The 27820-nt window shown below is 36.9% G+C and overlaps 1 protein-coding gene across 6 annotated transcripts in view; it reads left to right on the forward strand.

Moving 5' to 3' along the window:
* The window catches only part of FYN (FYN proto-oncogene, Src family tyrosine kinase), a 120177-nt gene that overhangs the window by 36733 nt on the left and 55624 nt on the right, over nucleotides 1–27820 (forward strand). For 5 of the 6 annotated variants that reach the window (XM_070932804.1, XM_070932805.1, XM_070932803.1 and 2 more), the window contains exons 2-3: nucleotides 15508–15579; nucleotides 16311–16342. The gene's annotated coding sequence lies outside the window, so the exon portion shown is untranslated. The remainder of the gene's footprint in view (nucleotides 1–15507; nucleotides 15580–16310; nucleotides 16343–27820) is intronic. The other variant, XM_070932806.1, reaches the window with a different exon arrangement.

A 27820-nucleotide genomic window follows, 5' to 3' on the forward strand; every position in this document is an offset into this window, starting at 1 on the left:
GAATGACAACATTGCCTATTCCTTGTTAATGAAAAAAGTCTGAGTATCAGAGCCAGATGCATCTTATCTCTAATAGGAAAATGTGTAAAAGAGTATCTTATATCTGCAAAATTATGGCATGTTTGGCAGTCAGCCACTAACCACAATCAGCCAAATCTTTTTACTTGTGCTTCTGGCAGCCCACAAAAATACGAATTGGGTCAAAATTTACATTTGGGGAATAGAGTCCCCACCCACATTTTCCAGGATGTGTTTGGAATCCCATAACTTTAATGCCAGGAGAGTTCTGGTAAGCCTTCATTACATCTTTTGCCTCTTTGCCAATACGCAGGCAGGCAATGGCTAGAGATGGCTTAGTTGATGCAATCAATCATTGTTTGTGGGGGGTGTATGTGCCAGGACCAGTGGTGGGTTCCTCCCGGTTCTGCCCAGTTCTGCCGAGCCGGTAGCAGTGACGATATGATGTCACGAACCAGTTCTCTTTGTTCAGGAGCTGGGCCCTCCCCTCACCCTGCTATTCTTACCTTTTATTTGGCCCTGCCTCCAATCTATTCACTGCCTCCAAGTCCCAGCTGATCGTCTGGAAGGAAAAAAACTGTTTAAACTCTTGCCGCGGGGCTTCAAAGGGTCACCCTACAGTTGATCAGTGTTAAGAGGCAATGGGGTGGTAGACCAGTGCCTCTAAAAACAAATGGGTAGACCAGTGCCTCCAAAAACAAATGGGTAGACCAGGACGCTCCAAGAACAAATGGGTAGACCAGTACAGCTCTGCAAGCAGTTAAAAGCCTGGTAGACCAGTACCTCTGCTAAATCCTAAAGAATTGTCACATGACCATCAAACCACGCCCACAAAATAAGCCATGCCACAGAACCGGTAGTAAAAAAATTTAGAACCCACCCCTGGCCAGGACAGCAATATTTCTGTTTGAAATATTAGTACTGATGCTGCTGAATTGAAGATTCAGTAAACTTGTTCTTTTGACAAGATCAAAATGTGCTTTTTGGAATGAATTTTATATATTATTACATACAGTGTTTACATAGAAGTAATTTACACAATTCTTATATACTGTAAAATTAATGTGAGTAGGATTGAAGTTCACTATGGTTAACTAAAAATCTATGAAGCAGTTAGCCGTCCTTTTTCAAATTTTGTTTTAAAGGTGCTTTTCTTAGACCTCTGTTCTGAATTATTTTGCCAGGGCTCTAAATTCTAACAACAAAATCAAGTAGGAAAAAAGCTGATGTTTAAAATGCATTGTCTCATAATTACTTCTCCTGGGATATATGATGCAGAAGTTTTTTCTTCAAGTGCAGATAAATATACCAATAAGCAAACTTATCTTGGTTTATTTGAATAAGCTTTAAAAACACTTTTAAAGTGGGTTTGATTTTTAAATTTAGTAAAACAAAGTGACTCAGTTGCTTCATTATAACAGTGTAATCTTTATTTTAACAGACTATTTCATCTCTACTTTGCTCCATAGCCATTTTCTCTGGGTAGAACTTTCTGTTTCACTAAGTACAGTTAAGAATTGGTTTTCATGAGTAGGAGATCATCCTCCCCTGAATAATTGCCTATTAATTGAAAAAGAGAGAGAGAGAGAGCATTTACGATAAGAATAGAAGGAACTGCTGGAAACAAAGGCAAGAGGAATTTACAATAGATCCTGCAGTAGGTTTAATATTTAACTATTTTGTCTACAATAAGACAATCCTGGCTGCTGAAAATTGGAAGATTAGCCTAAATACCCATCTCTCTTCTTGGTGAGTTTTGATTCTTTTTGGAAACTTACACAGGTTTCTTTTTTTGCCCTGTGATGTTTTCTGTGTATTAGTCCAGTTTTGTTTCCATTTCACTGTATTTCCATCCTCTTTATATTCTCTTTTGCTGTTTATGCAGAAATGAACACCGGTTTGGTTTGGTCTAGTGCAGGGCTGTCACTCGCAGCCCGCAGGCCAGATGCGTCACACCCGGTTTAGTGAAGGGGAAAAAAGTCCCGATACATGATGCCGCCGTGAGTTTGACACCCCTGGTCTAGTGATTAAGGCACCAGGCTAGAAAACAAGAAACTCTTGGGTTCAAGCTCCGTCTTAGCCATAAAAGCCATCTGGGTGACCTTGGGCCAGTCACTCTCTCTCATCCAACTCGCCTCACAGGGTGGTTGTTCTAGGAAAAATAGGAGGACGAATGTGTGTAGGATATGTTTGCCATCTTGAGTTATTTGTAGAAATAATAAAAGGCAGGATATAAATGGCCAAATAAAATAAAAAATGAGAGAGGGGGTAAATGGATGAATAGATGGATTTGCTTGATTTGTTGTGAAAGAATAATTGGCCTTTGCAAATGAGGGAACTAATAGATCTTGTAAAGTGGCACCTTACTTTACAGATTACACTTAATCAGATGCTATTAAATTGTTTGTTGTTGTTTGGTCCCTGCTTTTATTTATTTGTTTGTTTGATGTTTTTTCTCTGTTGGCAGGGAGGGAGATATGTGTGTGTGAATATGTGTGTATGTTAAATCCACATATCACAAATTAATTATATGAACATGTATGCTGCTGAGGAAAAGTTTTTGAAATTGATTTCAGCTAGCCACTCTGGATTAACACAGAATTTTTGTCTGTATTAATTTATTTTCTTTCCACTCTTTTAAGACATGGAGAAATAGACTTCCAGGTCTTCTTCTCATCTTCTGTTAACTTCTGCTACTTTTCTGTCAACTCTACACATTATAATAATTCTGAAAAATTCTAATTTTTATTTAGATATTGGTAGACACTGGCCCAGAATTACTTAACTTCAGTTCAGATTAAATCTGAATCCATTTATCTTTCTTGTTTTCTTTCCCAGTTCAACCAAATACATTGAAAATTGTTCAGCTCAGATTTGACAATTTGCCTCAAAGCAATAATCAACCAAGGATTCTGGTGTGGTGAGTGCATGTGTCCTTCGATGAATGAGTAAGCTTGTGGTAGAAGGACACAGTGCCTCATCATTCCTCTGGCTTTGATTTTCACACTGGCAGTCAGAATGGAAACGCAATGAGCTCTGGAGGAGGAGAAGCAAATGGCTTTTTCCTTCCTCAATGAATTCACTGAGGCATTTAAAAAGCCTACTAAGCAGCCTGCATTGAAAGGTTATCAGTCAAATAGCATTGCTCTCCTACGAGTCCTTACAATACATTCATGTAAAAGTTGATTAAATCATATATAGTAATTATGCACACTATATTTATGAAACACCGATGTATTGCAAACATTTATGCGCATATATATTTGTCTTTTTTTGCACCGTGATTTTTTTCTTTAATCAAATTTAAATTTCTAGCAATCTCTAGAAAAGTCTTACCATCTCCTGTTCTTTTTTCCTCACTTGGTCAGAAGGGCACTTACTTTATCTCTCTGCATTCAGTTTTGGCCTGATACTTTTGGCTGTAGCTTTACTTTTTACTATTTTTTAAAAAAAATCTTTCTGTGTGGCTAAGTCATTCATCTGTGGTTTTAGTTAAATGTTCAGTCTAACCTAACTTATCAAATATGTCTGTATATGTAGTTTGACTGCAGATAAGATTTGAAATGGTACATTAACTTGCTGGGGAAGGTAGTTTGATCATCACTATCAATTCACATACTCCTAAATTCCTAAAATTACAAAAAAATCATAGTGTATGGAATTTCTCAAATACTCCTGCTAAAAACAAGATATGAATTTATGGGGCCTGACAGCTGCCCGTGAAGTCTGGGATGTGATGAAGCAACAGCTGTGACTTCCTCTGAACTGATGTTTCAGCCATAGAAATGAGCAGTTAAATTACTTGGTATCAGAATTGTTGGATCCTCTCCAAAACCCAAGCACTTTGTCTCTCCATAGGCAGATGTGCAGTCTTTATTGTTGGTTCTTTTGTGCTACCATAGTTTACAATTTCCCCTCCCTCCTTAATGCATTCATGGCTTCCCTTACATGTAAAGCTAACATTGAATGCAATTTAGTAATATATCTAACCTGCTAATAAAAGCATAAAGGCAGTTCCTGCATTTAGAAAGCCAAAGCAAAGTTTTTAAAATAGCAGGAATTCTGCAACTTGAAAAAGTATTCTGATAGCTAATAAATCGGTCCTGAATTGGATATGTTTGAGTGGGAGCTGTAGTATGTTGAGAAATGCAGTTTTTGGTAGTAACAGGAAAACAGTTGCAGAGAAAATGGTCTTTGTGATAGATAGGAAAAACCCCAAAGTCTGCAACAACTGTATTTTCTGTTTTGCTACAAGTAGCAGGAAATGTGTGACAAAAATGTGTTATCTTTTTAACATTTCCTGCAATTGGTGTAGTTGCCCAGGTCTCACTATTGAAACATGGCATAAGATTTGTGTTGCTGATATACATAGTCTTTTGGGTTATTCTAGAACCATGATGTCATAAAAAACATGTTACAGAATACATTATAATGGCAAGAACCTGTCCACGCTTAATGGTCGGCAATACCCTGAAATGATAATTCAATAATACTGTTTAGAGAAGAAGAAAAAAGTGGTTGTTTTTTTATGAACTTCCCTAGTTCACACAATCTTCATTTTATTCATAAATAAAGTTTATATTAGCCATTGCTAGTAATTATAAACTTATTCCTTGTTAATGCAAAACCCTTGGCTATAAATTATGACTTGGCACAAAAAAAGCTGGTTACAATTAATATATAGGTACTCCTTGACTTACAATCATTTGTTTAGCCACCGTTCAGTGTTACAGTGGCACAGAAAAAAGTGACTTGCAGCTGGTCCTTGGAACCAATTGCAGCATCCCTATGATCACATGATCAATATTTGGGCATTTGGCAACCGGCACATATTTATGAGGGTTGCAGCATCCTGGAATCATGTGAATCCCATTCCCATCATGTGGTTGCCATTTGCAATCTTCCCAGCTGGCTTCCAGCAAGCAAAGTCAATGGGAGAAGCCAAATGCACATGATTCACTTAAACTGCAGTTTAACAACCATGGCAAAAAGGTCATAATATTGGGCATGACCCTCTTAACAACCATCTTGCTTAGCAATGGAAATTCTGGTCCTAATTGTGGACATAAGTTGCGGACTACCTGTAGTTGACAATTTAATATCTACAGTTACCTAAAGAGAAAAGAGTTGTTAAGATCAGCATTGGTTCTAATGTTGATACTTCCTATTTTCTGTGCTGCTCAGTTGTTTCTTTAGTTAAGTTGAGCTTTGCATTTCACAAAAGCATAATATTTTCTCATATAAGGGCTTTTAGATCTTCTCCTCATTAACATACTACCTCTCAGCATCCTTTGATAAAAGATGGCTGTTGATACTAAAGATGCTAAGAACGTTGTCTGAAACTCAACTTTTTTGTGTCTTTTCCTATAATCATGTAGCTGTTTTCTGATTGATCAGATGGATCTCTATTCCAAGAAATATTGTGTAGAATTTGTAGCATATAAAGGACAAAAACGAGAGTTATCTTAAGAGTTTCAGCTGAAGCAAGTTCTACGGATATCATAAAGATTATCGTTTTGATTTTATGAGAATATCATAAAATCTTATTTCTGCTTTTGCAATCAATTCACCTGAAGAATGTTAGTTTACAGATAATTAGAAATGAACTCCTTCATCCCCAGATCTTTATCATATCTGGGTAAGGCAGGCCTGGCACTGTCTTGCTGTACCTCTATAATATAAATTGAAATGTAACAAAATGAATATGTTTTTAAGACATTTTCATTGTAAGAATATTCTTTTGGGGTTATCAATGCAATATTTAAGCTGTATATGGAACCATAACAATATAGAAGTGTGGAGGGAAACTCCATTATATTCAATTATTTTTATTTTCTCTTTTGTAATTATCACAACATCTTGACTTCACACTAAAAGGTTATCTGCTTATAGCATCACTTTTTCATTGTGGACTAGACCGCTAGTATATTAGTGAATGGAGAGCTCCTAATTATAATGTTATCATGTAAATGGTGATTCACTTATTTCCAATGAGAGCTCATTTATATATGGATAAATATACAAAGTTTATTTGAGAACATCATTGGATGGAAACTACTAAATCAGATCAGTGGTATTACAACTATTCAGAACTAAGGATTTTGTATACAAAATGATATTTGTATTTGCCTATATGTTTTTTTCAAATGCAATAAGATCCAAAATCTATAGTAATAGTAATGTTAATGTCCCTGTTCTTCACTTGTTTGTAATATTTGGATTTTAAAAGAAACAAAACAATCAAAATCCTTAAAATTCTATGAATGACAGAAAGTAGAAAAAACATTTGAACATTGCAAAGTATTTTGTTCTTTAGGCAACTGTCAGCAAGTAAACACTATAGAACTTGAACCTATGTTACAACGTTTTAAAAACTTGTTAGCTTTTGAATTCATAATGTCAACTGCATTTTTATAGGGCAATCTTGTATATATTTAACTGGATGTAAGTTTCTCTAAGGCAAAATTTCTATTAATTCTACTGAACTCTGGATTAAAATACTGTGAAAAAGGAAGGATTTAACATCTAATAATCACAGTTCCTTTTTCTGATTTTTTTTTTGAGGAAATTATTTAGAAGAAGAATCTGCGAACACCCTGCTGGCATTAGATTCCCCATACACAATAAAACTATTGAGATCTTATCTTCTGGAACATTTGCTACATATCAACATACTGTACTATAGATTATTACTGGATTTATCTTCTTTAAAGTAATGTCTGAAACTGAATTACATTTACTAAATTAAGCCTTTTATTTCTTTTACCTAGAATTGCATGTCTAATGAATGTAAAAAAAAACGGCAGCTGTTCAGAATTCTATCCAGTTACAAGATTGCTTGAGGTTGTTTTTCCATATTTGCATAAACAAACTTGATGTTTGACATCCAACATTAATAATCAGTTTGTTTTAGGCTTTGTAAGGATTCTCACAATCAACTGGAGAGGATTTTTTCCTCAATTCTCCCCAAGAAACATTTCAGAAGATCAACGATTTTTTTTTCTATAGTGGAGGCAAAGTATTTATGAAGCCAATATTTCCTTTCTACTGATTCCCAAGACCAGGGCTAGAAAATCTTCTAAAATCAGTTTTTGTGGGAGAAGATAGCTTTCTTTTCCATTTCCAGTCCTAGTTTGTTCTGGAAAGCTCTGCCAGCTTCATGTGTGACCAGGGCCATCTCAATAGTTTATCTTCTTTCTTTCTTTTTATTATTGCTTTACTTGGGTTGGCTTCCACTTTCCTTTTTGGGAATTTCTAATCTAATGGCCATAAAAAATCAACAGTGATGTCTAGGGATTTGTTTGAATTTTCTAACCACAGGAAAGAAACCAAGAGTTTGGCTTTTAATTATTCTGCACAAGTGTGTTTGAAATAGTTCTTCACTCTTGTACAGCCTTGTTCTGCACTGGATGAATTTTCCATGTGTTTTTTTTCCACAGTGGCAATAGCACTTAGACTTATATATTTCTTCATAGTGCTCTAGATTCCTTTCTAAGTGGTTTACAGAGTCAGCATATTGTCCCCAACAATCTGGCTCTTCATTTTACCTACCTTGGAAAAATGGAAGGCTGAGTCAACCTTGAGCCAGTCAGGATCGAACTACTGGCAGTCGGCAGAATTAGCCTGCAATACTACATTCTAGCCAGTGCTCCCCCATGGCTCTACAAGATAGCTCCATGGAGAAAACTTCCTTTTTTTGGAATAATTATTGAACTTAGGCTATCGTGTGAGTAACTAAGGTAAACTCCACTTAGAGTTATAGTGCTATGGTAGCATATCAATATAAACTGTTTTAAAACTGTTCTTGGTCACTGCAACTGAACCTCACCTATTAGTACAGAGTTCAAGAAAACTCCCTAAATGTACATTAGTTCTTTCCAAGTCATATCCCGCTGCAAAAGCTTCCCTACTCCTATTGCTTGTTTTTTATTTTATTAAACTAGGTTTGAGCATATTCTCAATTATCTCCCCAAAATCTCCATGGCTTAGGACCTGGGTACTTACGAGATCGCCTTCTGCCACCGATAGCCTCCCACTGGCCAATATGCTTCCACAGAGAGGGACTCCTCAGGGTGCCATCGGTCAAACAATGTCGACTGGCGACCCCCAGGGGGAGAGCCTTCTCTGTGGGGGCACCTGCCCTCTGGAATCCCCCGGAGATACATATGATCCCTGACCTACGCACCTTTCGCCGTGCCCTCAAGACATTATTGTTTAAACAAGCTGGGCTGGCTTACACATGAATTTTAATGGTTTGTTTTAGTTTTTAATAATATTGGGCGCCAAATTATTTAATATGTTTTTTAACTGTTTTTTTTAATTTTATGGATATATGTGTTTTATTGTTGGCTGTGCACCGCCCTGAGTCCCTCGGGAGAAGGGCGGTATAAAAATTTAAATAAATAAATAAATAAATAAATAAATAAATAAATAAATAAATAATAAATAAATAAATAAATAAATAAATAAATAAATAAATAAATAAATAAATAAATGTGAAACTATCCCTTGAAATTGAAAGCAATATGCTTCCTTATTTATAGATTGATTTGATTTGAAAGCTGCCCAAATATTCAATCTAGTAGGATTTGTATCAAATATTATCAGAAAATATTTTGCCCTGAATGTGTATAGATTTATTATTTGCAAAGATTTTGAACAAAAAAGATACTGGAATCTTATGATAGTTTTATTAGAGTCCTAGCAATCAATATTGCCTTTCTCCATTTGTCTTCTCATTCCTACCCCAGCCTTCCTCAATCAGGTGCCTTCTGGATATAGAGGATTTTGTCTTCCATGGTCCAGTCAAAACTATATGGGGGCTGAATGCTCCACCAGATACCACCAGAATGGGAAGAATATCCTAAGCAATGAATCTCAGCATGGAGTATAATTGATAATAGTGTGCAAATAAACATCTGGTTCCCTTTAGTCTAAATACCATTCCCGTTGTGCCAGGATTTACAGTGAGATCCTGTGTCTATTATATAATAGGAAGTGGTGGGTACATGCAACAGCACAAGCCTTTGCAGTTTATAAAATATTGGGATTCAAAACATTTTTCAAAATATGAAATTCAGTTTCTTTAAAAAGAACAGTCACCATGCGCAGTTCATGTCTGTTGAAATCGCTGTAAACAACTCAGTGTTTTAACATAAGTCCATTCATTGAAAGAATCCTATAAATAGGAGCCTTGTTCTGGCCTTCAAAATGCTTGGAATGTGCCTGTCACGTAATATGTGTGCCCATTTCAATGGGAACACATGTCTCATCAACTCTGTCTTAGCACCCCACCAAAGAAAAAGCTCCTCAGGGAAACTTAACATTGTTGATTGTGTAATACAAGCAAGCTTTGCTGTTTTATAAAGAGCTATCCTTTTCTTGATAAAGCATTCATATAGAGCAGCTGTAAATTTAAAACGAGTGAATTAATCTTCTTGATAAAAATGAACTTATGATCAAACAGAGATCAATCATTTGCAGGAGCCAGACAACAGTTTGTGTGATTAAAACCAGCTGGCGAAGTTTTGGAAGAAGTGACATTTTAACTATGGGCTCTACTCAGTATTGCACTTCATATCATACATAAGCTTCAATATGACTTCAACATGAGAAAGACTAATTTTTTTTACATAGTGCGTGGGGGTGTGTATAGTTGTCAGAGAACATGTAAACTTGAGTTTCTTTTTTTTTTCTCCCCGGAAACTTGGGTATAGTCTCTTTCCTCCCCCTCTCCACCCTGTTTAGAGCAGGTGGGAAGCCTTGCAGTAGGCAGTTAGTGTTTCCTTGTGGGTTGCTGTAATAAAGGACCTTTGTAAATGTCTCTTTATATGACCTGAATACAAGCTGAACAGAATGCATATTAACTACTCCCAAGAACCATTTCATTTAGTTCAAGATCTTACCTGAATTGGCATTGCTGTTTTCTAGCAGGATTCATGCACTTTTCAGAAATACAAAGCAATTATAGACCTGGCTATCTAAAGGGGCAACTTCTCCATTATATACATCTGCCGTTAAAGTAGTTAAGATCTAGGGAAGAGGGTGCCCATTTGTCAATGACTCACGAGAGAGGGGAGGAGAGAGAATTCTTGATATGAGCATCTTTGTTGTGAACTAGACTCCATGATCAGTTATCATGGCAAACAATATAATCCAGATATCAAATTGGAAGCTAAGCAGTATCAAAGCTAAGATACTGCTTAGCTTTATAATCTGGTTCAATATTTTCTTTAAGCAATGTATAATTCTAAGGATTCTTTTTTAGTTTCATGTTTAATTGTTGGTGTTTAACTGTATGGTAAATTGCTTTTGTTACCTATCTTGCCAATTGTTTTTAAGATTGAAAAGTAGATAAATATGTATAAATAATCATTTTGCATGCCTCAGGAATAAATACGTTTCTTATTATATCAGTTTGAAGGCTGATAGATAGGTACTCCTTAGACATCGTCTGCCAATAACGTCTGCTGAGGAATAAGAGCCAATTTAGAAGATTTAGAAAAAGAAAGGAAGATTGTATTCATGTCTGTGCAACACAGTACCAATATTTTCTGCCACTTAATGATAGTTCATAGCTTATAAGTACATTTGCATCTGTTTTTAATTTCATGATGAAATTGCTGAATTTGATTACAGGTAATCCTTGTTTTACAACCATTCATTTGGTGACTGTTCGAAGTTATAGACTTGACTTGTGATTATTTTTCACATGACTTGTAGCATCTCCATGGTCATGTGATCAAAATTTGGATACTTGGCAACTAGCACATATTTATGTAAGTTGCAGTATCCCAGGGTCATGTGATCGTCTTTTGCAATCTTCTGACAAGCAAAATCAATGTGGAAGCCAGATTTACTTAACTGTGTTACTAATTTAACAATTGCAGAACTTCCGGTTGACGTCGTGGTGAGACAGTCGGGGAAATAACGGGCTCTGATGAGTCCCGCGAAAACCGGCTCTGATGAGTCCCGCAAAAACCCCGGCTGCCAAACCGCCGCTGATGGGTCTGCGGACCGAACCTGTCCTGCAGGGACGGAGGAAGAAGAGGGGTGCCTCGGAAGACCGAGAGGAACAGGCAAGTTCCTCGGAGGTCAGAGGGAACCCTCTGTGAGTCAGCGGCAGGGGGGAGGCAGCCATGGCGGGGGGCGGCAGCCATGGCAGCTGCCACGAAGCTGGGACAACCGGGCAAGAAAAGTGCTGGAGGAAAGCGAAGTAAAACGGAGCCTTTTGAAGCCGGGTGAGTGACAACAGCCCAGGCTTGTAAAAATGTTTGGAGCTATATTAGTAACTAGAAGACCCCTGGCCTAAAACAGCGGCTAAGCAACAAAGGGGCTTTGGAAATTTTTAAAACTGTAACTTTAAAGAACAAAGACCCGGGAAACAACTAATTTTGGCACAGAACTAAGAGACTTAATTTAGAGATATGGTAAAAGAACTAAACACTTTAAAAATTTGAATTGGAATAAGGGGGGGGGGAAGAAGATTTGTTACTTTTTTATCTAAAAGAAGAAAATAAAGTGGATGGTTATATAATAAGAAATAAAATGGAGTCTTGCATGACTAATGGGAAATGTGGATTATAGAGAGAAACCATCTGGCGTAAAGAAGAACTTTGTAACCTCCTTTTGTTATGAGAACTTTGAGCTCTATAGAAAAAAAAATGCTGAACTGTGGAGGAGGATTTTTCTTTCCTGACTGCAAGCAGCTGGACTTTGCTGAAAAGAAAAGGAATCTACAATGGAACTCCTACAGTTGAACAAATAATAATTTGAATGTTGGTGCAGGAATAGAAGGAGGATTAAGCGCAGCCTTAAAAGAAAGAGATTTGATACATTATATCCGGAATAAAAATATGAAAAGAGATTTAATTGGACTTGTGAAGAATAAAATTAAAAACTTGGAAAATGGAAGGAAATTTATGTTTGCAGAGGAGGAAATGAAGATAATGTGATTAAAAATAAAATAAAGTAAAGATGATTGTAATAAATTAAAGGGAGGCTTTTATAGAAATTAAGAATGTTAAATGAAACTAATACATGTAAAGATATGTTTAATGCAAGAACTATGTTTTAATGGTAAAATGTTAAGGTAAAGAATAGGGTGAATATGATTAATTGAAAATGCTAAAAGGAATTTAAAAATATACTTAAAAATATGTTTTAAGCAAGAACCATGTCTCAAGGTTAAAATGTTATGAATGCTATGAAAAAGGATAAAGAAAAATATGATTAAATGAAAAGCAATGCATAGATGGAGGGAAACAACAAAGAAAGGTTTGGTAGTACAGTGGTCTAAGGTACCCTGTTATTAAGCTGGTTATTAAGACCAGCTGCCTGCAATTACTGCAGGTTCGAATCTCGCCAAGGCTCAAGGTTGACTCAGCCTTCCATCCTTTCTAAGGTAGGTAAATTGAGGACCCAGTTGTGGGGGCAATAAGCTGACTTTGTATAAATATACAAAAGGATGAAGGCTATTGCTGAGCACATTGTAAGCCGCCCTGAGTCTCCGGAGAAGGGCGGCATATAAATCAAATTAAAAAAAAAAAAAGTAGAGATTGTTAAACCAACTATGAATATGCTGTATTTAACAGCCAAAAAGCTAAAATATGCTGTATTGAACAGCCAAACAAATGGTCATGCTGGTAATCAGCCAAAACAAAACTTAATATGCCATATAATGGCCAAAAAACAAAAATAGAGATGCTGTGTTAAACAGCCAAACAAACCTGAAGATCCTATGTAACGGCCAAAAAACAAAATTAATATGCTGTGTTTAACAGCCAAACAAAGGGCATGCTGGGTAATGGCTAAAAAATAAAAATACACTATATTCAACAGCCAACACAAAGGGTTATGCTGTGATTAACAGTCAAGAAATAGAAATGATTGGTTTAGCATCAAAGATAATAAAAAGAGGTGGGATAATTAGAATGAGGAGGTGTATGTTGAGAGTGATAGTTAAGATAAAATGCATAAGTTAGGTTTAATAATAATTAAATAATGAATGTTTAATCTGTTTAATATAATTGTATGATTTATATTGTTAAAATATCCATCTAAGCAAATGAAAGAGAAAAATGAATTGATAACTGGTTAGGATTTAAGATTTAAGTAACGGATTTTTGGGGATAATGGCATAGTTATATAAGTAGATTTGCGGGAAATATTTGTTTAAAATATTGAGTTGTGTTAATTGAAAATAAGATTTGTTAATGATTTGTTTTAATTTGTGACCGGAGCAAAAGCTTCGTTTTGAAAAGATGTGTTTTATGATTTTTTTTTAAAATTTAAAAACAAATTATCAAAAAAAAAAAAAAAACAATTGCAGAAATTCACTTAACAGCTGTGGCAAGAAAGGTTGTAAAATGGGGCAAACTTGCTTAACAACTCTAGCAGTGGAAATTTGGGCTGAATTGTCATAATTCAAGGACTATCTGTATAAAATATAAGAAAATTTTAGAGGATTTTTTTCCTCTGTTTTCTCAGTTATACTTTTCTGCCTTAAAGGGGATCTAAATGAATTCAAACAATAATACATCATTTAATTTCATTGTGAGTTAAGTTGGAACATAAAGGAGGTCATACAGTTAGTTTTTAAATTTAGACTGTTCAAATTATAGGTTTGAATTTTAAATTTTTAAAAGCATTCATAAAACTGATGAAATAAATGATTGTCCCAAAATTAATTTACATTTGTCAGTAGAAAAATGTCTTACCTAGATAATCCATCTATCAAACTCTGAAGTACACCGGGGAAGATCTTAAGAGGAAAAGCAAGCTCCTCTGGAATTTTCTCCTACTGTTAGGTGTGAAAAATCAGGTCCACGTGTGAAGGTCCAATTAAACTGATTTAATGTTAACCATGCCTATGCATAAGAATCTTTTCAACTGTTTGGGATTAGATAAGGGTCAACAGAATTCAAGGGAAGTTGTACTTTGTTAATTTGTGGCAATGTAGGGATTCTAGGCTGAGCCCTCTTTTAACCCTGCCCACGGGTTCTGCCACTCCTACACCTAACTTTAAGAAAGAGTTGTAAAGCATTATTAAAATTTAGATAATGGCATTCGTTGTGTGTTGTGTTCGGAATGCTCTTTGATTCATATGGAAATTAAATAAATTCAATTGGAGGGAAATTTTTACTTGTTATACACTGAACCAAATTTGAAACACAGAAATTCTGTATACAGGTCAATATAATCCTTGGCCATCCAATTTATTATTAACCAACAATAGCTGTGATTACATTCAACTGGATTATGGCATGAAAATATATATCAAGGCATAATCTGCAATCTAAGTGGCTTTTAGTCAAGTGCTAATTCACCATAGTTCCAAAATCGCATTTTATTACAAAGTTGATAAAATGTTTTAGAGTCACTACAGAAAAAATATTAAATCTCTTTTTTTTATCAGCAGCATTTTACACATGCTTTTTCTCTCCAATAATTAATATAAAAATTATTCTGTCAGTGTAAATTGTCTGTACTGTAAGGTATTTTGTTCTATATATACAGTAGCTTAAGGGAAGAATTGGGATAGCTACCACAAAGATTTCTTTAGCATTGGCAAATAGTTATATTTTTCTATCTTAGCCTTCTTATTTTCAAATTATCCAAACTGGATCATGCAAGTCTAGCAGTTTTTCCATAATTGATAAATGTTTATTGCTGTTTGCAATAAATGTTGATTCACAATAAACCTGCAGAGTTCTATAAAATAGTGATAGCAATATATATGTTCTTAAAGGAGTGAGAGAATAAAATATTAAGAATTTGGATGGATTTGAAGATCAGAAATTTTAAAGTTTACAGTCAAGTAGGTATGATTGATGAGACAAGTTTCCATGGTCATATTGTATGAACGTATATTTTGGTGTTTTCATGCATCTTCAGCCAACAACCCAGGAAGCTATGCTAAACAATTTTGAAGTAACACGGAATATTAATATGACTTAAAACCAGCTTAATAATATAGTTCCTTTTGAAGATTTTTAACGTCACTTTATTTAATGAATCTATATTCAGGAAAAATGGGCAAAAGTTAAAAATATAAAATAGAGAATTAATGGAAATGCAATTAAAATAAGTCCTGTGGGCTTTTATTTGTGTATCTAGCACTCAGTTAGTGTTCATTATTCTATGGGAACATTTTGCTTCATTGTGCGATTGAGTACATTTGATAATTGGTAAATGTTTTCAATTTTTTAATTGAAATTTCGGTATGTTGAAAAGTGTATGATAGCCCTTCGCTTAGCTAATAAAGTTTGGAGCTCTCATTATCTACAAGTTTTAACTTTTGAGCATAGAACATGTTAAAATTTCTAAAAGAGAACTGGCCCAATATCCCATCTCCAGTATTTCACATAGTAAACTTATGTCAGTAGTTTTAAAAGAAGACATTTTATGAGAAATGCCAGAATATTAGGATTGTTTGTGTTCCATCAATATGGAAAGGCATAACTGAGCAAGTCGTTTCTTTTTTTGCAGACTCTCTTAAAGAAAGTGCTGAAAAAATGTGGTGAATAAAAGCTCGTTGCATTTTCAGGAGGGAAACTTGTGGTAAGCAATTTTCATTTTACAATAGAAGTGTTTGCAGTTAATTAGCAATAGCACTTAGACTTATATACCACTTCATAATACTTTACAGCCCTCTCTAAATGGTTTACAGAGTCGTCATATTGCCCCCAACAATCTGGGTTCTCATTTTACTGACCATGGAAGTATGGAGTCAACCTTGAGCCAGTCAGGATTGAATTCCTGGCAGTGAGCAGTCAGTTGGCCTGCAATACTGCATTCTAACCACTGCGCCACCATGATTCTATTTTCAAATCTATTTTTTCAGCCATTTTTAGTTTAATATGGTATATTGGAAACTATAATTTTACAAAGTTGGCCATTAATACGTTAGCAATATTTCCCCCTTTTTAATTTCTTTTAAATCTGCAAGAAATCTAGCGAAGCCTGCAGGCCAGGAATGTACTGGAGAATTTAATTTGTCAAACTAGCTTGTATGTACTGTGCTATGGCTTTTATAAAATACTTGGGGCTAAAATCTAAGGAAAGGATATATTATAAAGTCTTGCTTCAAAAAAAAGCAAATCGATTATATCACCATGAAAACTCATAGTTCAGTTGGGAGTTAAGAATAGTGATTTTTGATTCTGTAAGAAAAGCACATTGAAATGGTTTTATTTGGAAAACTTGACACTGACAGGCTATGACTATTTTTTGTTCTAGTTTTTTTTTAAATTAGTTTGATTCTTTTAATATTTATTCTTTGTTTTTGCTAGACTGGACTTAAAGTACCTTGGAGTTAATCCAGGTAGGATTTGTGTTTATTTTTGTCCAGTAGTTTTCAAGTGTACTCACTGAAGAAATTTTTTAAGTTGATAATGTGGGTGTACTTTACATTTTCAAGTGATATTTTAAAAGCATCATTTGAAATGAAAGTATGCTCCAAGACAGGATATTTAGTGGACCATGGTTATTTACTGAAATATAGTGTATGCTAGGAAGTAATCTGTTGGGGATTTATACAACGAACAGGGGGCAAGATGAAGTAAATTTATCTTTTCACCTCCACCTATTCATTGCAACCTCATCCAAAACAAATGCTTTTATTGGAATCACACTTTTGAATCTCTTGCTACAGATTTGAACCTAAGAGAAAGTAAATTAAAATCTGCTATTTTTGTCTGTTCTCAATTCATTTTTTCCATATACTGGTCAAGGTATATTTGAAAACTACATGTGATTTTCTCCAGCTTTATTGTAAGCTGTGATCTTAGGAACACTCATTTTATTTTTACATAAATGGGCTTTATGCCTCAAGCTAAGACAGACAATTGCCATAATAAGTTTCACACTGTTCTACAATATGCTTTATGTGAATGCCACCAATATTAAAAAAATTAAATGCAGGGTACATCCACGCTGCTACCTTAATTGCAGGATATATTTGAATATTTTTATGCATTATTGACTATTCAAACCAGCTAATAAGTTTGGAATTTACGGGAAATATATACATTTTATGATAAATGCATTCCTATCCCACTGCCTTCCTGTTTCTTTTTTTCTTTTTTTCCTTTACTTCCCTATGTAATCTCTTACATAATTCATGTACTTAGTGGGAAAAAATGGAATTTTAGAACTGTTATCGATCAATTTTCTGACTTCAGATGAAGCAAACACTAGAAAAGCACATTCAATTAAATGGGCTTGAATAATACCATAATAGTAATCCCTTTCCATACACATTCCTTGAAATTTATCATTTGCTTATTTATTTACAGTATATTGATTTAACATAGTGGGCAGGGTATTAAATCCAAAGGTCCTGTTTTTTTATTTTCCTCTCCCAATGGTTAAGTAAAGAGATGCTCTTTCTTAGAGGAAGAAAAGCTCTGAGGAAGGTCTGAGTCCACTAAGCACCATAATAAAGACTGTTGAGGATCCCTGTTTTATCTAGTTGCTTAGTAAAGCAAGGAAGGGTTGAGACTGGAGGAGGCTATGGAAAATGAATTGCCATTGCTGCCCATAGATCATATCTCATTGTTTCACCCACTCAGTCAGTGGCTCTAGCCAGCCACTGTTCTGGCATATCATCTGTCCAATCTTTCTATTTCCTTCCCAGCCTTGATGTCATTCCTTCAGTTCACCTACCTTGCCAGTCTGCATTTACCATTCCCTTCCACCGCTCCCTTCTCCTTACCAGGAATTCACACATGTAACGTGGAATAATTCACTCTCTTGCTTGATCTTCCCTTCTTCACTTGGATCTCAAAGTCTACACCGAAATAAGTATCTGTCCCCGTCCACACACACACACACACAAACACAGCCAGCCGAGGGTTAAGGAAGCACTTGGAACACACCCAGGTCTTTATCTCCAACTTGGCAGCGATATACACACCGTCTGCCAAGTGCTTTTATTTCCACAGAAAACAGAAAGATAATATACTCAGCGTACAAGAGTCCAACAGAATTATTATTCCTCTCAGCAGTTTCGGATGAGGCTTTAGTGACTATCCAAGGTTTACTTTTGTTCGTCACAAGGATCACTGGCCACCACCCTCTATTATATAGTCTCTGGGGTGTGGTCCAGTGACTCAGTTCTAATCCCTAGCACGCCTCCTGAGCTGCTGCAATCGTTTATCACGCCTTCGGAGGCGTGCGTCCAGGAATGATGTCTCTCCCTCGCTCTCATCCAAGCCACCTATCTCCCTGCTAATCTCCTCTCCCTCGGCCGGCACCTGAGACAGTGCCAGAGGGGAGGGGCCTGGAGAGGGAGGCCTGGCTGACTCCTCTTCCTCATGCTCGGAGCTTTCTTCCTCCGATGGGACAGGCTCAGAGGGCGGGGCCACAACAATATGTGGCATTTTTTATGGGAACCTGTGGCTGCTGTCCTACTTTGCTTTCATCAAACATATGGCATTTGTCATTTTGAAGAATTCCAGGAGAGGAAAGCCTCACCCTATTCAGAACCCAGTGGGAACACAACTTTTATAAATGACTATAACGAAAGTGTCAGTGTACTTCCTCTTTGCTTTTATCTTCAGACTTCCCAAAGAGGCTTTCTGTGGGAAGCAAATTCCCAGCTCACATACTCAAGAAGACCATCTCCTGGAATGTTGAGCAAGGCTTCTCAGATTCCATCTCACCCAATGATTCTCGCACGCGCTCAGGCATTTAAATAGGGAAGAAAGAGAACTAAAGGAGAGAAGCAAGGAGAGGTTGCGCTAGAGGTAGAAAAGGCTACTGCGAACTCTGTGAAGTTGATTTATCAGAGCAATTTCATTTTCCTAAATCCATAAAATCCACTCAAGAAACACAATTCCATCACCACTCCAGTCATTCTTGCATTTTGGGTAGCTGAAATAGGTCTTGTAGCTTCAGACACAGCAGCAAATACACCCTTCCTTGATAAACTGAGCAGTTTCATCAAGAATACAGCCAAACATTACCACAGTTTGTTCCAGACCATGTCAAAAACTTTAAAGGAACTACTGATAGATCTCTAATAGCTTCCTTGGTTTAGAGAGATAGGAGTGACTTCCCCAAATTTCCTAATGATTACATTATTTTAAAGATGACTCATGAAGTCAATACTTTAACAATCAAACTAGCAAATCATTGATAAGGTGTAAATTTCCTAGACATAAACAAATCAGTCCAGCACTCTAAATTTGATCTTTACTATGTCACCATCGTGTGCTATTCCTGAAAGAAATCTCTCATGATATGCCTCACATCTGCATGGGGAAGGTTTCAGGGGATACTGTAATAGACGAAGTCCCATATTCTGTCTCTTTCAGCATCATGGATCTTGGATATTGAACCAGGGGTGAGATTCAAAGTTTTTCCCTACCAGTTCTGTGGGCGTGGCTTGGTGGGCGTGGCAGAGGAAGGATATTGCAAAATCTCCATTCCTAACCCACTCTGGGGCCATCCGGAGGTGCTATTTGCCGGTTCTCCAAACTATTCAAAATTTCTGCTGGAAATTAGAACTTGCTGGATTTCACCCTTTGTTGAACCCTAGATCCACAGGTATTCCAGGACAATCCTGGAATAGAATCCTTCATAGAATTCTTCAGACTATAAGCCAGCAAATTCCATGAATTCATTACCCTGATCCCTATGGAAAAAGACTTGCCTGAATATCTACATGTTGTAAGGGTCTTTAGCTTTCCTATGACTCCTCTGGCAAGCTCTCATTTTGTAGCAAGCACAAATGGAAAAGTGTGAAGTCATCATGATAGGTTCCAATTGGCCCAGAAAACCTTGATTTTTATAACTGAAGCAGCTGTGACCATAAAGTTCCACTTGGGTTCTTCCCATCAGCCCTGACCTCTTTAGACCAAGATGTTTTCCTGGAGGATGAGTATGGCAAACCTCAACTTCTTTTTGCATTAATACTACTATGCAGTATTTCCCTTACTATTGTTTCTTAGGCATTACACATTTTACAGCTTCACCCAAAGCTTGCTTCACCTGATGTAATGGGTAGTAAGAATAACCTCGAGGAACAGGAAGAAGATCTGTAACTATAACCAAAACAATAGTCACAAAAAAGACTGAGGCAGAAATGTATTAGTATTCATAACTTTGATTGCTTAATCTGATGTGCTCAAAAGGCTGACAGTTGACAAGCCCTACAACAAATAATGACTCATTTGCAGGCTTCCCTAGTGAGTAGTTTGCATTTTGTTGGTGATGCACCGCTCACTACCAACATGGAGGATGCCCTACAACAGGGCTGTCAAACTCGTGGCCTGCGGGCCGGATGCATCATGTGCTAGCCACGCCTACGCCCGGTTTAGCGAAGGGGGGGGAAGTTGTGATACATCACATGATGCTGCCATGATGATGCAAGTTTGACAACCCTGCCGTACAATAACAGACTTCTTTTAAAAATGCCATAAAGATAAAGGTTTCCCTAGTCCAATCGTGTCTGACTCTACTGTAGGCGCAGTCATCTCTGTTTCTTAGCTGAGGAAGCCAGCATTATCCAAAGACATTTCTGCAGTCATGTGGCCAGCATCAGGGGTGGGTTTCACTTAACTTTGCTACCAGTTTGCTCACATGTGCACACTCGCTTCATTTGCACGCGCATCACTTCTGCGCATGCACAGAGCACATTTGATGATGTCTGGGAAGGTGGGCGGAGCCTCCCGCCGCCGCTGCTACCCATTCACCCAAACCGGAGCGAACCAGTAGCAACCCACCACTGGCCAGCGTGATTATGCCAAGGCGTACAGAACTCTGTTATCTATCCATTAGATGGTACCTATTTATCTACTCACATTTGTGGGCTTTCAAACTGCTAGGTGGGCAGGAGCTGGGGCAGGAACAGGATCCCTCTCCATTGTGTGGAACTTGGATCTTGAACCCAGGCTATTAGTTTTCAAGCTGACAAGCACAGCTTCTTTCATTGCTGAGCCACCGCACACCCTCAAAAAAAAAATGCCATAGTCTTACTTTAAAATTGCTTTTCCTACCACAGATAAAGAATTTATAGATCTTTCCTCTCTTGGTAAATACAAAGCATTGTTATGCTAAGGAAAGAATTGCCTCTGGAGTAATGTGTCTAAATCTATTTGTATTAAGGATATGAAACTCTTTGAAATATTACTGGACACAGAAATGGCTGAGAGGTTGCTCTGAACAATCATTTCAAAATAAAAACTTTGGTCCTGCTTACTGGAACAGTAGAAGGAGTAGTTCTGTAAGTGTCCACAAGGAATAGGAAGTCACTAGTAAGATTGCATTGTCCATGCCTTATTTAATTGTTCCATTTTTATTACATTCCGTTCCCCTTCTATATACATTACACAATACCTTTCACTCATCCTTGTTTTTTTCCAATTATTGTTCTTGTATATGCATTTGTTTTCATCAACATTTTCCATTAAATCATGTCACCAATTTTTTAAATATTTCCTATTGGTTAAATCCACATACTTTTCTGGCAGTTTGCAACTCCTCACTCAGTGACAGTTGGCTTCTATAATCTCTTTCCATTCATTCTATTGGAAGATTAAGTTTCTTTTAATATTTTCATACAACTCATACTTCTCTCCCTGCAGTCATTCTACTTTTTTTCTACTTTCATCTTAATTTTTTCCCTTTCCACATGGATTTTCTCAGCTGTATATGACGCTGCCAAGAAATAGTCATATGCAGAAGTTCCCTGCCCTCCACTAATTAGCATCTCCACTAATTCTCTCAATTCACTCATAATAAATGCTTAATTATTGGAGGTGTCATTTATCTTTTGGTTTAGCTATCCCCGACTAGAACATGAATTTTGCAAATGCCTGTGTTGTAAAGCTAATGTTGAATTACTTCAGGCTTGCAGCAAAGTGACAGAGCTGATACTGTTTTCCTGTGATTTCAAGTATTTCAAATACCGTGAGAAGACATTTTTGCACAAAATTGATAGTGTTTGCTTTGCATCTGTTGCAAAGTTATTTCCCACATAGATTTTGAATTTTCAGCTATATGTAAACTAACAGGAATAATTCCTTGCCTGCTTATGGGACATCTGCAGAGATGATTCTCCTATTAAAGCACACTGCACAGTATCTAAAATGAGGGACAGGGATAGAGACGGTCTGGATGCAGACATATGCGCCGATCTTGTTACTTCGTCAGTAACTTGATTGCTTTAAACCTCCTGGGTAATTAACATGATTGTTACCCTGTATATGTAGATAATCAATTAAATTGAATGCCACTGGCGTGAAGAAAAGGTCAAAGCAGTTTTTCTGTCTTTCACAAGCCTAAATGGCTTTGCAAAACTAACTTTTTAATGTGCTTGTGAAATGTGATGCTTGAAATCTATATTTGGCTCTTCTGTTTGTTCTTCTAGTTTGATAGTATTAAATCACTTTAACTTTTTTTAAACGTTGCAATGATTTTGAGTACTGCTTTGATTGAAAAGGGGTGTTTGAAAGCTTGCAAACAGTAAAGTAGAAATGCAGCTGTTTTTTGTTACTGTTGTACCTTAAAAAAAATACTGCTGCCTATTTCACATCAAGACATATGTGACTATCATTTATATTCTCAGGATATCTCTTCGGTCCCCTGGAACCTCAGGCTACAATCAGAATTTTTAAAGGAATGTGCAAAGAATATGAGAGGATATATCATAATTCATATTAATATAGAATTCTTGTGTTTTGTGATCTTTAAGACAAAGGTTTCATCCAGTAAAGTTTGATTTATTGACAGGTTTTCTTGGCAACATTTGTCACTGCTTCATAAGATTTATTCATTTTCTTCCTTCTTATCTTAATGTTACACTTGATTTCCCATCCAGGTAGATATATTGGGCTTTGTGTTGCTGTTGCTGTTTTGTGATGATCTTGAAGATCTCTTGGACCTACTCTAAAATACTCTAAAGCAGGGATCACCAAATCTAGTGGACCTCAGGGACCACTAAATTCATAATTTTAAATCCTGCGGACCACTAATACGATCTGCCTAATCACCGGCTGGGTGGGCGTGGCTAGGTGGTCATGTGACTGGGTGGGTGTGGACAACTCAATGTCACTCACGTCGAGGAGTGCCTCGCCAGCCTCTATTCGCCCCTCCCCTCCCAGCCACTCCTCGCCTCCCCGCCCGGGCTCCTTAGGGCTCCAACAGGAAGCAGTTGTTGGAGCTAAGCAACCACCATGTGAAAGAGTTGGCAAAACAGCTGGCTCAGTTCAAATTGGATCTGACCGAGAAGGAGGCTCAGCAAAAGCACCTCACTGAGGACTACGAGCATAGGCTTTCCAAGCAGAGGGAAGACCTGCGGGAATCCAAGGCCAGGTACCAGTGCCTGGAGGCTCAGCAGGCTGAGATGATTGGTCAGTTCCAGGCCATGATGCAGTCCCAGTGGAACAAGGCCCTCCAGCTCTTCGCCACCAGCGGCACTTCCCTCCAGCCTTTGCCCAAAGCCCCACACCAGGAGGCTGAAGCAGATTCAGAATTTCTCCCCCCCCCCACACACACACAAAAAGACCCCTAAGGGGGAGACTCCGCAGCAACACAAATGTTCATTGCACGTATCTGTCCTAGAGGCTGTAGTTTGAGGACCCCTGATTTAGTGCAATATAAAAAAATGCAAATAATTTTTCTGTGGACCACCAAAATTTTCTCGCGAACCACCAGTGGTCCACGGACCACTAGTTGGTGACCACTGCTCTAAAGTATAATACAAGCATTAATAACAGTTTAGTCTAAAACTATACTATAGTCAAGTTTGGATAATGGAATGTAAAGCATTTTTCAAGTCAACTTTCTAGTTTCCATTTTGTGCATCTAAGCCTAAGGTATTGTCCTATCCTTATGAAAAACAACTGTTTAAGACTGGGAATAAAACTAACATGTTAGAGTCTAGGAACTAACATTATGATTATGGAATATTACTTTCATTAGAAATGTTGCATTTACAAATCACATTATTCAGCCTATTATTAAGCTTCCATGAGTACTTTATAATAGCATAATTTTATTTTTATTCTAAAGATTATAGGATAAGTAAGTATTCATGAATATGAATCCTTGTATAAACTGGAAACAGCAAAATGCCCTACAGGTTCAGTACTCGCTGCCTATCAATATTAAAAAAGGGTTGGGGAATTATGAGGCCCTTATGAAGCTCAAAGTAGTATGATTAAAAAAGACTGGCTAAAAAACATTGTTTAAGGATTTTCTCTGTCCTACCTTGCTTATTTTTTTTTTGCCAACTTTGAACAACTGTTTAAGACCGGGAATAAAACTAACATGTTAAAGTCTTTTTTTGCCAATTTCCCTTTTGTTGCCATCTTTTCTACTGATTCTCTCTCTTGCTGTTTGTCTACTTTATTTCACTTTCTTTATGATGGTCCTTCTTGCCCTTTTGTTCACTGAAGCAAGTTTTGTACTGAGGAATGATCATTTTTACAGCCAAATAAGTATGCACCCGTCCTGCATTTGCATTAGCTGTGTACTCTTATCACTGCATCACACTGCATGCCACATTGCTATTAAATCACCTCTGCAAAGAAATCCAAAACAATCTTTCTTCTAATAGTAATGCTCTTCCCTTCCATGCACAAAGCACATACACAAGCATAGGTCTTTGCAGTATGTGTTTCATTTTTACCTTATCTTTATAACTCTCCAGCAGAAGTTGCCTCTACTACTTAGCTGGTTACTCTCATTCTGATTATTATAAATTATTCAATTTTTTTATTATGTCACTGATTTCAGTGTTTTCTCAGGCAAAATAGGGCAATCTCAGTAACTTCGCAGCAAATTAATTTTTTTGCTATATATAACTTAAATGGAGTGCAGTGAATCCAAAAGAATCTCTCTCTCGCAAAGCTGGTTAGTATAATTCATCATTATTGGTACACGTCATTATAGTAAAGCAAGATACTGTATCAGCCTCATAAAATTTGCCCAAACTATTTTGGAGCATGGTTCCTTTGACACCATGTATTTTACACAGGAATAATTACATTTCTATACAGATGTACCCTCTCTGCGGTGATTTTCTGCCTATGTGCTGTGACTAAGTTAAATCCGGTGTTTCTTTGAGGTTTTCACTTTGCCACCTGTTCAGAATTGGGTATGCCTAAGTCTACTACAATAACTTAGTTTATCATGCTCAACCATGCATTTAATAGTGGCATTGATTTTTGCTTCCTTTGTAAACATCCTTGATTTCCTTTTTTTTTCTTTTAGCTTCCTTTAATCTGTTCCATACCCAATCAGCACATGCACTTACAAATTCTGTTTGCACTCTTGCTCTGACCTTTCTAAGTCTGTGCTGCATGCCTGCACAAATCTTTCCTTCCTTGTTCCAGTTTTCCTAAAGCTGTCTTAAAATTAAATTGGAACAAGTTTGCCTTTTTTATTATTATTAAACTGCTTGTTGGAAAAGTACATAGGATAACCTAAGTACAATAAAGAGGTACTACTCTGAAAGCAGATATTTTTAAATTAATGCTTCATTATCAAATTCACTAACTGCTTATTTGCACAACTATTTTTTCTCTTGGATGGAAAAACTGGATGCAATTTTTTAAAAGGTGTATATCAGGGGTGAAATCCAGCAGTTTCTAATAGGTTCTGGAGAACCGGTAGCCGAAATTTTGAGTAGTTCAGAGAACTGGCAAATACCATCTCTGGCTGGCCCCAGACTTGGTGGGAATGGAGATTTTGCAATATCCTTCCCCTGCCACACCCACCAAGCCATACCCACAGAACCGGTAGGGAAAAAATTTGAATTTCACCCATGGTGTATACATGATTTGCCTCTCTCAATCTTAGTTCTTTTGCATCTTTAGCTTCCGCAAATTCAGCTCTTTTAGTTTTAAGTTACTTATTGTCTTCTCACTTTTACCTTGAAAAATCAAATAAATTACCTAACCATAATAAATATACTGAATAAGATAAATTCTATGGTACTTTCAGCATAGTATGTTTGTATCCGTGCACTCTTGCTAACATATATTACTACAAGAGTAGTGAGCTATTTATATGGAAGCTTTGTTAGCATTTAGTGTGAAATTTATGATAAGAACCTGATTTACAGCTGAAAGATTTTGGAGAGGACCCAAAGCATGTTAACTGGCTTAAAATTTGTCTCACTGAGTTTCAGTCTTTATACCTGATATAAAATTAATCCCAACCAACTCGATTTTTGCTAAAATAGAATTCTATTTACATTACAAAATCTCTAGTATGGAAATAAGATGGTAATAATTTTACTGTAAAACGTACCATAACCTTCAAAAAAAGTTAAATATATAAGTCTGCAAGTCATACAATACTAGGAATTCCTTATTAAGTTACATCCAAATACACCTAACCTGTCAAGAAAAATATTTTTCTAGTAGAGTGGGAAAAAAAGCAACTATTGAAACTCCTGTTTTTCATGTGTTTTTTCACATAGTTGATCAGCATTCATTTCTGTCCATCTGTACAGGTAGTCCTCAATTTATTATCACAATCGAACCCAAAATTTTTGTTGCCAAGCAAGACTGTTAAGTGAGTTTTGCCCCATTTTACGACCTTTCTTGCCACAGTTGTTAAATGAATCACTGCAGCCGTTAAGTTAATAACATGGTTGCTAAGTGAATCTGGCCTCCCCACTGATTTTGCTTCTCAGAAGCTCGCAAAAGATGATCACATGATTCCAGGATATGGCAATTGTCATAAATATGAGCCAGTTCCCAAGTGACCAAATTTTGATCACAGTCATAAGTGTGAAAAAGAAATCACTCTTTCCAGTGCCATTGTAACTGTGAATGGTCATTAAAAAGGATTGTTGTAAGTAGAGGATTACCAGTATGCAGAAGGATTTTAAAAGATTACTGCCCGAGGTCAATTAGATTGGACTAGAAGACTCCAAAGTCCATTGCAGCCCTATGATTCTGGGGAAAAAGCAGGTGAGTGAGCTGGAACTCTTTATGTATGCCTGTTTGATGGGAGATGATTGAGGACAAGTTCATGCATTCCTACTTTCCAGAAATGGTGGGCAGTTCATGCTTGGGTAAACTGGAAGTTTGGATGTGCTGTAAGTTGTTAGAAAGAGGAAGTGTCTCATGCAAACTGGATCACTCCAGCCAATTAAACGAATTTAGCTTCAAATAGTACCTGATTTCCTTGGATTAAATTAATTCCCCCAGTCAACTGGTTCACCCTAGTGGCTGACCAGGGATTAAATACGCTCATCTCCATCTGTGGCAGAGACAACGATTTTCTCTAGGCAGTTTATGATTATGTGAATGAAGGCAAGTGTACGTTTCCCAGGATAATGTTGCAGGATCCAATCTGGGTCAGTCACTGGGACCAGAGGTTTGTTCTTTCAAGTTTTCAGACTCATGCTGGTGCTCCAGCACAAGTCCAAAAGCTTGGAAGAACAAACTTCTGCTCCTGATGATCAACCCGGATTGGATCCTGCAGTTTATGATTATTTCTGCTACACATAAAGTGAAAGGGGGCCAAAACCAGAAGGCTTCCCCCACCTCCCCAGTCTGATGAAAGTAGGGACAGCAAGTAGGAAAGCAAGAAAAATTATTTAGAGCTGCTGGGAAGATTAAAAAACAAAAAACATCCTGATTCAAGTACATCAATACATAGATGTCAGGAGGTTGCTGGGTTAGCTGTTTAAACTATGTGATGGGGCTTGATAAATCGACACTTACAGCTTGAAAATTATTGAGTAGTTACGATCGGCCTCTTCTCTCCCTCAGCCTTACCCCACAAAACCCTATCCTATCCTATCCTATCCTATCCTATCCTATCCTATCCTATCCTA

The sequence above is a fragment of the Pituophis catenifer genome, unplaced genomic scaffold (assembly GCF_029215685.1).
Source record: "Pituophis catenifer annectens isolate HBS135680 unplaced genomic scaffold, rPitCat1.0.hap2 SCAF_1, whole genome shotgun sequence".
NCBI lineage: Eukaryota > Metazoa > Chordata > Lepidosauria > Squamata > Colubridae > Pituophis > Pituophis catenifer.